Raw genomic sequence first — 11,045 nt, forward strand, 5'->3', positions numbered from 1 at the left:
GAAAATTGGCAATGAACAGCAATCTTAAATTAACTGCAACCTTGTGCTAAGTCTTCTGTTTTGTTGATTCTCACTTCAGATTTATGTGACACCTGATACGTTTCTTAGTTTCTCAATAAAGCATAATCTTGCATTAAGATAATGTAAAATGGAAAAAAATGTTTTTAAGAAAAAATATATCTAGGCATTTGAACTGTGTTTATGTGTATATTTTTCATCGTGTAATGACTGTTAACTGCTCCAGACTGTTATGCAGAAAACCCTGTGCTCTACTTCATAATGTGCAAAAGTGACTATAAATATACAAATAGATTTAAGAAATAATCAAGTAGCTACTAAGAAGTAAAGTAGTGGTTTTTTAAGATTTGTGTATTGTGTGTTTGAAATAACAGAAATAGAAAAGGCAGAAAGGGCTGGCCTCAAGGTCTATAACTTTCTTTTCATTTTTGGACAAAAATTTAGTGAGCAGTAAGAAGTACTCTTCCCATTTAGGGCTTCCTCTCACATTTTTGTCGCATAAAAGGAAAGTTAGTGAGCACTTTGCTCCAAAGTGTCATTAGTAAACTCTTCCCTTGTCCTCTTTTCCTCAACTTGTAGGAAATCAAAATTTTCTCTGATCTCTTAAGATCCTTAAGACCTTTCATACTTACCTGAAATACCTGAATACACCCTGACCTTAATTGTAGTAATTTCTTAAAGATCAGGTTCAAGTTTTATCCTAAAACACTTCTGTTCACAGAAACTTGGCAGAGCTGATGTACCTCACTGCCATCCTCATTTATTGGGCCAGACTTTCTGCCTTTCTCTTCAAGTTTGACCTCCTTGTGACAGCACCAGTTCATATCCGTGTGTAAAAATCTTGAGTTCTCTGCTTGTTTATCTTTGTTGTGCACTGTCCCTCTAACAGGTGGTGGAAAAAAGCTGATAATGGTTCACTGTATGACATCCTTTACCATGGGCACTGTTTTGAGCAGGTTTTGCAAATCTGTTTTATCAGAGTTATTTAATGATAATGTCAGCAGTGAAAGTCCTATGATCATCTGCTACATTCTAAATCCTGCAGAATTTCTCTTTCATTCCAGGCCATCTGTGATTCTTCTGTTGCTGTGAAACATTTTTTCAGTTTTGCAGCTAAAAACCCTGCAGTACCTTCAAGCCTCCAATTATTGTTATTGATCTCTCAGCAGATAAAAGAATCCTCCAAACCCCTGTCTGACTTCTCTTTGGTGTATTGAAACTGTGTGGGGGGCAAAATGGCCTTTTTTTCCTTTTTCTAAATGAAAAAACCTATTGGCCAGCACGTTGAATTAATGCTTTCATGTAAGACATGTTTTCTATGGAGGCCTGCCATGTTTGTTTCATATGAAGAGAATCACACTATTTTAGTTTGTTCAGTCAAATGCAGGAAATGTCTGATCATCTCTCCATCTTTCCTCCCACAGCAGTGATTAATCACTGCCTTTGAAAAACCTGTATTTTTGCAGTTGGAAGGGAAACATTGATAACTGATTCAATTCTAGCTCTGCAAATGCTGCCTACACACAAATACAGCATTTACACACATAAATAATTACTTAGGTTTTAGACAGACTTGGCTGTAATTTATGCTGAAATATCTGATTACTTGGAGACTTAAACTTTGTAAGTTTACTTTGGGAGTTTGGAAGTATTTCAGTCACTGTTATAGAAGACCCACGTATTTTCAGTTGTGCTGAGTTTTCCAGCCTTGATGATTCTATGAAACTATAGATCCCAGGACAAAATCCTGCTGGAATTCCACTGGTAACTGGCCTTCAACCAGTGTGAAAGAAATATTCCCTATTTTTTCTAAATGCTGAGACCCACGTATCTCTGTTAAAAGTTAGTGGATCTTCTAAGATTTAAATGTCCCTATAACTTGTAGCAGAATTTGCTTGGTGACTCCCTGAGCACCTGTAGTTTGTAACCTGGCTTATCTTTTTGCTCTGTTTATCTTCTTACTTCAAAGAGACTGCTGAGATTTTGAGTCCTGTAGACTGTGAGCTGCAGTTATCTCAGATTCTGTGATAAAGGCTAACACAGCAAGGATTAGTCTCAAGTGCTCCCTATGCAAGGGAATGTCTCCTTCCATCAGCAAAATTGAATTTCAAGTTACTGAATTCAAATGGTGTCAGGAATCCACTGCTTCTTTTTGACAGTCCAGGGGTGGCAGCTGAAGCATCTGACACCCACTTTAAGCCCACACTGGAATAATAAAACCCTCAGAAACAACTCCCAGGCTCACTGATTATTGCACTGACTTTGACATCCTGTGGCCCAGAATTTTTTTGCAGCATTTTATCTGCTGGGCAGCTGAAGAGTGTGTTCCTCCACACAACTTACAAATGTTTATGTAGATAGCCTGAAATGTTATGTAAATAAAAATTAACTCCACAGCCTTATCATGATTTATAAAACCTACACTGGGATTTGGAAGCCTGTTTTGCAGCACAGTTAGCAGTGGAACACGAAATGGGACTGGAATGGAGCCTGGTTTGTGTGAGAGAGAGGCACCAGTAAAGGGAGGGGGAGCCAAGCTATCCAGTCACAAACCTTGTTTCTGCAGCACCCCATCTCTTCTCTTGCTGCTCTTCTGCCCCTGTCCAGAACAGAAACATGGCAGAGTGGCAGGTTTCCCTCCAAGCAGCCTCAAATTCCTAGCACAGTCTAAATGGGAAAAGCAAAGGCAACACTTAAGAGCATTATCCTGTTAATCAGCTGTGTTTAGTGTGAGGCAAACATTAAACATGTTGCTGTCCTGTATCTCCAGGATGAAGTAAATATAAACATTTCATCTCGCTGGCTAAAAAACCATGCTGGAAGTCAAAGGAGTTCAAATATTCACAGGAATATTCACAGAAACCTGTGAGCATTCGTTAAGAATGATTGGACTAAAAATTCTGTCACAAGTCATTCTAATGTGACCTCACTGTGACCTCATGCAGAGCCAAGATTTAGCCAGCACATATCTTGTAGGATCTCCCTCTGGAAAGCTTACACTGTGACTTGATGCTCTGACCATTTGAATGCTGATTTTTTTTTTTTTTTGCCCCCCACTTACCAAATTGCATGGAGTAGTTACTGAATTTTGCAGTGGTTGTGAGAAAATAAATGTAATCTGGGGGCCAGATCTGTTAGGAACTGGCAGAGCTCCATGGACTTACTAAGGTTGTGCTGCCCCAGCATTCATAAAGGTCAGATGGTTAAAGACTCAAGAGAGCAACACAACATTTAGGGCTTTGGCCAGATTCCAAATTGGTGTGGTCAGTCTTGCTTTTCTTCAGAATTTGGGGCTTATTATCTTGTATCTACTTGCCCTCTGTAAATATGCAAAATAACCTTTTTAAACATGGCCTACTTAGCAAACCAGAACACTCAGCTTGCCAAAATATGTCTGTGCTTTCTCTTACAGCTTACGGCTTTGTATGGAGTCCTCCTTCCGTGATTTTGCACATCTACGGTTTCTGTGGTGTGCTGTGGTTGTGGATGCAAACCTCACAAGCACGTGAGGAAAATTGTAGTTCCAGCTCAGATTCTCAGCCACAGCTCTGAGACTGCAGATGAGGATTTTTCTCCAGACAGAAATAGGGAGGAGTTAGGATGTTGTGACATTCCATAGGACAGCGGCATCTATCTTATGGGCCTCATTTTCTTGAAGATGAGAATAAAATAATTTTAGATTAAATTTGGCTTGTTAGAACTGTCAGAGTGCCTCATTCTTCCACAATTTCATTCATCTTCCTGAGGAAGTAAGCCTTTGGATCCAGCAGCTGACAGGAAGCAGCAACTAATGATGATTATTTGTACAATCTAGAAGTACTTTCTCTTCCTCTCATTTGGGAACACTTGCACTCTCTCTCTGTGTCCCTGAGTTCAGCTGAACAGCAGCCAAACTGCATCACTCATTATTTCTTTGTCTTTAGAAAGGGCAGGACAAGAAAGCGAGCAAGGCTGAAGTAAGAAGGGCTTCATTTCAGGGATGGAGAAAGGGTTTCTCTGTGCTCTGACATTGAGTTGGGAAACCTGAATTATTAAGAAACGCAACAAAAAACATTTAATATTCCTGATTGTAAGATGAGCAGGAGCAAAAGAAGAAAAAAAATGATGTGTTGAGTTCTTTAAGTTCATTGATACCTTTGGAGGAAAGTTTGCTGTAAAATGTCATCTCTGATTTCTTGCAAGCCTGTGAAACTGTAACAGAGGTTCTGGGTCCTAAAATGCATCAAATGCTGAAGAAAAAGTGTAAATGGGAAATCAAATTTTGTATCAGTTCATTGGTCATTCTTTTCATAGACTCATCTTGTCACAGGATGGTTTGGGTTGAAAGGACCTTAGAGCTCATCTCCATCCATGGGCAGGGACACCTTCCACTATCCCAGGCTGCTCCAAGCCCCACCCAGCCTGGCCTTGGACACTGCCAGGGATCCAGGGCAGCCACAGCTGCTCTGGGCACCCTGGGCCAGGGCCTGCCCACCCTCACAGCCAAGAATTTCTTCACAGTATCTAATCTAGACCTGCCCACTTTCAGTGTAAAACTATTCCCCCTTCTCCTGTCTCTCAGGCTCTTGTGAATAATCCCTTTCCATCTTTTTTGTAGATTTCCTTCAGGTACTAAAAGGCTGCTGGAGGTGACCCTGAAGCCTTCTCCAGGCTGAATAATCCAAATTTTCTCAGCCTTTCCATTCATCTGTATGTTGTAGTTTGGCAAGAAAGGCAGGAAGAGACATCTCAGCAGAGATTTTCCGTAGGAATTAGTGTTTGATGTCATTGGGAGCACTTTTATTTCCATTTCTGATGCAATGGTAGGTTTTCAGCACCTACACCATTCCCCATTTGGAGCTCAAGGAAAGCTGATTTCTGTGATCTGTATTCTGAAGGACACACAAAGTTTGAATAAAAGGTAAGTTAAAGTAATATAATGCATTAGAAAGGGAGCAAAGTGTTTTCACTATTTGCATTATAAATTATTGTTCTTGTTACTTCCCTGTCCAAAGAAAATCTGTGTGTTCCTGTGCCTGAGGACATCATGTGGGAAGTGCAAAGCAGTTTTTGCTGGTCTACGGTTCATTAAAAAATAAAAATAAAATAAAAAAGCAACTTGCCATTAGTGGGTCATCTGATGCTGTGAGTGTGTGCTGGTCCCCAGCTTCCAGGTAGGTTTCACAATAAAGTTTGTTTCTGGGTGTTTTCCATTTGATTTTTCAAAAATTATTTATCTATACTCAACAACATGCTTTGTCCACAGCTGTTATTCAAGTCTTCTGTGCTACCAGGAGGCTTTCCCAGTTATCCTTTTGCCAGAGTGTTTCACTGCAGATGTGTTTTGGCATGGAAATGACACCCACACCTTTTCTTTGCAGTCTGGCAAAGCTGTGAGTGGCAGCCCCGACCTCACCCTGATGCCATCATCCCTGTGCAGAAAACATAATTGTGGGATAGTTCTCTGAGGATCTCTGTATTTTGTGTTGTGGTACCTTCATGCAGACAGCAAGGATTTCAGGGAGCAATGTTTTTATTCCCTGTCTGTTCCTCCCCCATTTGGCTGGTTACCTGTTCCCAGTCATGCCTGCCAGGTGCCTCTGCTGAGAGGAGAAGCAGATGCCCCCTGTGCCTGACCAGGCCTGAGGGAACAGCAGAGGGAATTTTTCAGCTGCTTGTTTATCAGAGGCTTGGAATTGAGTTGGGAATCAGAGTAAGTCTGATTTGCCTGTTAGCATCCAGCTCTGTTTATTATCAAGGACAGCTGCAGTCCTTGCACAAGGCAGAGCTTTAGCTGATCAGCTAGCTCAGTTTACTGTGCAGGAAAAGGCCACAGAAAGCTTTCATTTTAATGGAAATGTGGTTCTGCAATGCATAAACAAAGTTTACTCAGAAATCCTGAACAACAATCATGCTGTAAGTTGTCTCTTTGTTTTGTTTTTCTTTTCAGGGTTTCTGGTGTCCTTTCCAGTGGAGGGGTTGTTCATGTCTGGTGCTGTGGGCCAAGAAAAGAAGGAACAAGCCTGAAAAACCCCACATCCTCTTGTAGGATCAGATCCATCTTTTGGATGTGGTTCCTATTGAGTACACCAGATATTTCCCAAGTTGAGCTAAGCACAGACCTTGACCGGCTGATTTTGCAAGCCCCAGTTTAAGTTCCATGTGTGCTTTTATCCAGTTAATCAAACAGCTGTTTCTCCAGTGAGATAAATGCCCTCCTCTGAGATGCCTCCAGGCGATGTTTGGCTGCTTTATCTTTGCTCCTGCTTCTCACAAACCCTCTCTGTCTGACCACTGGGTGTCAGTAAAAGACTGCAAAGTGGTTTTTTGTAGTTAAATATACACGAGTTCCTCTCAGGCTCTGTGGGTGTTCCTTACTTAAGGTGGCCAAGACAAATTTGAGAATACAACTCAGACACCAGAAGTGTAGAAAAATCAACAAAAACAGCTCAGATCAGTAAGTTTTTCCCGAATCACATCACCATTCTATTTGAATTAATTCATACTATCAGGAAATTAAATAATTTTAAATAATTCTCTTTTTTTTTTTTCTTGTTCAAGCAAAACCACTATTCCCAACATAATCACAAGGTACAAAGCTGCTACATTTTACTGTATTCATATTTCTTGTGCATTAGCCAATATGTGACTGGAGGTTCTAGTCCTGAAAGGTGCTGTCCTCATGCAAGGTCATCTGTAGGAAAATGCCCTTACAAATGTATGAGAATTTAGGGGGTTCTACACCATTAAAAAAAAAAAAATCTATTTTCAAGGCTCTTCCTCCTTCCACCAATGGAGAAAAATTCTGTTCTGGATTCTTTGGCAGAATGAACTCAAAAGATGTGAATATCTCACCTGAGACATGAGCTGAAAATTTAGTGACAGCTGAAAATAGTTTAATTGAATGGAATGGGTAATTCTGTGTGTGCACATAATAGCTCCTCTATTTACATGTCATGTTTGTTATATGTTGAATTTTATTCCAGTTTTCAATATGTTGAAGGTGTGACAGCATTGGAAGGAAGCTGAAGAGTTTTGGACATCTGTCAGGAAACAAGTGGCCCCTGAGAGCTGGGCAGGCATCACAAATATTTGGGGTTATGTCATTGGCACATTAATTGTATAGCACTGCAAAATCATATGCTGTCAAAAAAATTAGAGTTTCAGTCAGTTTGGTCCTACCTCTTTAGGCTGCAGAGTCCTCTGACCACTGAAATAAATAGTCAAGTTACTGTGGTTTGCTGCTCCATAATGATGCCATGTTCAGGAGGTACTGCTGCCTTTGCTCAAACTCTACTCAGACTTTAAAGCAAATTTGAAAAATTAAGCCATGTAAATACTTCCTTTAAAATAATCTATATAACCTAAAATGATGGTCATTTCTTCAAATAAAAAAAAATCTTCAGCAGACTCTTGGGCCATACAAATAAAATACACATTGGACTCCTGTTCAGAATGTAAATAAAACAAGATTCGTGCCAGTTTTATTTTGCATATACAAAACTGAATTCCCCCTCTAGATTCTTTTTCTTTCCAGAGTGGATGGTAAAATTCACAGGTATTTGAGACTTACCATGCAACACAGTTGTGGTGTGGAGCAAGGAGCAAAGGTTTATTTAACTGAATCTGTGTCAAAAAACTCTTAATATTGTGATTTGTAGGTGTACACAACCTGTGTGTCTAAATTAGGGGGAAATAACAGCTGAGCACTGCTGAATTCCCATTTTTTCCCTGCCCTGAGTGCCACTAGAGGCCCTTTTGTCACAACTCCTGCCCTTACTGTGTGCTGGTGGAAAAGAGCTGTGGAGCTTCCACCGTTGTCATTCATGTAACAGCAGGCCTGGAGGTGGAAGACAAAATCTCTGGGCTAAAATCAAGAATTAGCATTATTTTCCCTGTATTGTCAGTCAAATAAAAAAGAGCATATTTGCTTTACTCTGAAGCTGAAGTCCTCAATCTGTACCTTCTTCAGTGTCCTAGTGAAAGAAGCCACTTGTTTTAATTAGAAGAATTCCAGTTCTTTTGAAACAGTGATGCTCCAATTTTTTTTAAAGAAGTTTTTATTTCAGCGCTGGAACAAAAGACTCTTAAGTGGCCTGTTGTCATTTATAGTGGTTAGAACATGAAATACTTCTCTGTTTTAACAGGATCTAGTATTAAGAGTGTTCCTTGTGTAACATACTCTTAAATAGTTCAGATCAAAGCCTATGAACGGAATGTCTTTCGGCATTAATGAGAACATATAAGCTGGAGCCACTCTGCTTTTATAAACTTGATTTTATTAGACATAAACAGATCACATCCCAAATTAAATTTGTGCAGTGGCAGAGAACCAGCACATATACTGAGTTTGCAGACCAGAAATCTAATATTTTTGTAAAAATAGGTACTTCGGGCAAATGTTTCTTCATCTGTGTAAGACATGATTAATTTCGAAGTTGCTCAATAACAATGTAATACTTCATTACCTTTGTACATTGCCTCACCATTTTAACTACCATGAGTCTGACTTCAGAAAGGAGTGAAAGTGAAATAAAGGAAGGATCAAACATCCCAGAGTTGTATATTTTGGGAAATTTGAATAGGAATCTCACCTGTAAGCTTTAGGATAATTTTTGTTGGACCTGGTCCAGTTCCTGACAAGGCGGAATGGAGAATCCATTAAATTGTATCTCATTGTTTTCAGGAGGAGCCCCTTGTTTCTAGAGAAGGAATCACCTGAAGATGTTCTAGACCTCCAGGAATGAAGACTTTTATTCTCCATTTTAGACTGAGCTAAAATGTAGCAAAAACTGAGTCAGCAGCGAGTGGTGCTTTTTCACAATCAAGATAATCCGTTGCTGGACTGCTCTCACATGAGTTGTGGTGGCTTTTTCACCACCAGCATTTTCTATCAAAGTCTAATATTTTATAATAGACAGTAATTAATTTGGGAATGTCTGTGATACGTGCTGTAAGGAGATCAGCCTCAGTCATACAGTGGTCACTTCTGGCATTATGATTTATGCCTGTATTTGCTTCAGCAGTTGTTCCAAATGTTTCATATTTGCAATTTCAGTTTTTTCTTTCATAAAATTAAACTTTCTGTGTTGGTGGCACATGCCATGTTTCCCAAAAGCAAACAGCATAGAAAAAACTACTGCCTTTGGCTGGTTTGAGACCAAACAAAAATTTAATTAAATCTAAGGGATTAGTGAATGTAAAAAGGAATGAGAACAAACATACAAGTAATTTAAGAGATCAGAAATACAGCCAGCTAACTTCAAGAGAGTTAAAGAATGGCTTGAGTTTTAAAAGTGCATGTTAAACAAAACAACAAAATAGCTGCTACGGCCTCCCCCTGTATAACTGGATATTTTAAATTACACCATCAAATTTGGGGAATACTAAACTGTGACCCAAGTAAAATGACTTCAAATAACACTTTGTTTTTTAATAGAAGTAGTGATGATTTAAATGCAGTTTTATATAAAATGAAACATAAGTATATGTATAAATTTATATATGCGTGGAAAATCACTTTAGAACAAAGAAAATCTATATCCTAAGAAGCAATCTGATAATTTCCAAGATAAACTCTCTTTGAAATGTTGCTCTGCCACTGGTAGTGGTCCAAAGTGACCTCCTGGGAGAGTTTTAGGCAGAAATGCCCTCCAGGCTTGGGCTGGAGCTGGTGTAGGATGGAAAGGACAGGGAGAAGTGACTTTCTGCCTGCCTGGGTTCTGCCTCTCACTCCAGAGCACTCCAGGCCTTTCTGAGACTTTGCTCAACCTCTCCCACCCTTTCAGTGAAGAAAGCTTTTGGCAGTGGTGTGGGTCAGGCTTTAAAGCTCTCTTCAGGAGTTCAGTATCCTGCCTTAATGGAACAGATCAGGGACTCTGCAGTTAATGGTTCCGTGTTTGCTGATGAGGTGTGGAGTGACAAGGACATAGGGAAGCTGTGTTTCCCAGCTTCCCTTGCTTATTTGCTATCTCTCCATCATTTACTTTCAATTAAAAGATTAGTGGTAGTTTACTTCAACCACTGTGATATGAAGCTCCTGCTTCTCTAATTGCAGTTGAGGAGGGAGGAAGGATAAAGAAATAATCTTGTAGGCTTGGAGAAGAAAAGAAGGAAGAGCTGTCTCCTAGCAGCAGTCTTTGCCCTGAACTCTGCCATGGGCACTGAAATTTGCTATTATATGTGTCAAGAATAAGATGCAAATTATTATGTGTGTGTCAGTATAATCTGCTGGAGTATTTTGCATTTTAAGGGTTTAATTGAAGCTCATTTGCTGCCAATGTGTACAATTATTCATTTCAGCTGAAATAACCCTCTTTAAGTGAGTATTTGGCCAGTAATGCAGGCTTGCCTCTGAGGGCAGATCCTCTGAATGAGCTGCAGATCACAACACCCACCTTCCACACAGAAGGGTAATTTTCTTTGGCTTTTCTTTTTTTTTTTACCTTTTTAATCCTCTTATTCTTTTCTTAGCAGAATAGTGGGGCTTTTTTTACAGTTACAGAATACCCTTTTCATTATGGCTTACATGATTGTTCCTGGAGAAAGGATGTTATGCATGCAAGTTGCCCAGGTCATTTTATGTGTAATGTGGGTAATGTCTTCTTAAAGCCTGGTTTGGTGAATTTAGCCTTGCCATGCCACCTGAAATTGGGCTCTTGGAACTGTTTCCACAGCCTTCTCACCAACAAAGGGGCTGCTGCTTCTCCCTGATGAGATCCAGTGCTCAGCTGTACTCTTTTGTCAGTCCTGCAGGTGGAGAGACAATGGGAAAGGTTTTCACTGAATTTCTCCAACTGCTGGTTAAGAACCTTGGTCACATTAGGTACATTTACATGTCAGTTGTAGCTCAAATTTTCTCAGTGGCAGGCGATTGAAACATTCCTTCCAGTGTTTGGCATTGGGATGCTAAACCCACTTATTTCCTTTGTTATTCAAACATATGTATCCACCCTCAGGGTGTTGGTTTCAGGGGAAGCTGAGCCACTGAATTCTTTGTGGTGATACAGGTGGCATTCAGGTACCTGAACACCAGGGTGACTTCAGAA

The 11,045-nt window shown here is 39.9% G+C and overlaps 1 long non-coding RNA gene across 1 annotated transcript; it reads left to right on the plus strand.

The window, feature by feature from the left end:
* Positions 1 to 3,238: 3,238 nt before the first annotated feature.
* LOC141728310 (uncharacterized) lies at positions 3,239 to 8,598 on the plus strand. The gene is made up of 3 exons (XR_012579226.1): positions 3,239 to 3,523; positions 4,616 to 5,171; positions 5,948 to 8,598. It is a non-coding gene; the product is annotated as an uncharacterized LOC141728310 (long non-coding RNA).
* The last annotated feature ends 2,447 nt before the right edge of the window (positions 8,599 to 11,045 follow it).

Source organism: Zonotrichia albicollis, chromosome 2 (assembly GCF_047830755.1).
Source record: "Zonotrichia albicollis isolate bZonAlb1 chromosome 2, bZonAlb1.hap1, whole genome shotgun sequence".
Classification (NCBI taxonomy): Eukaryota; Metazoa; Chordata; class Aves; order Passeriformes; family Passerellidae; genus Zonotrichia; species Zonotrichia albicollis.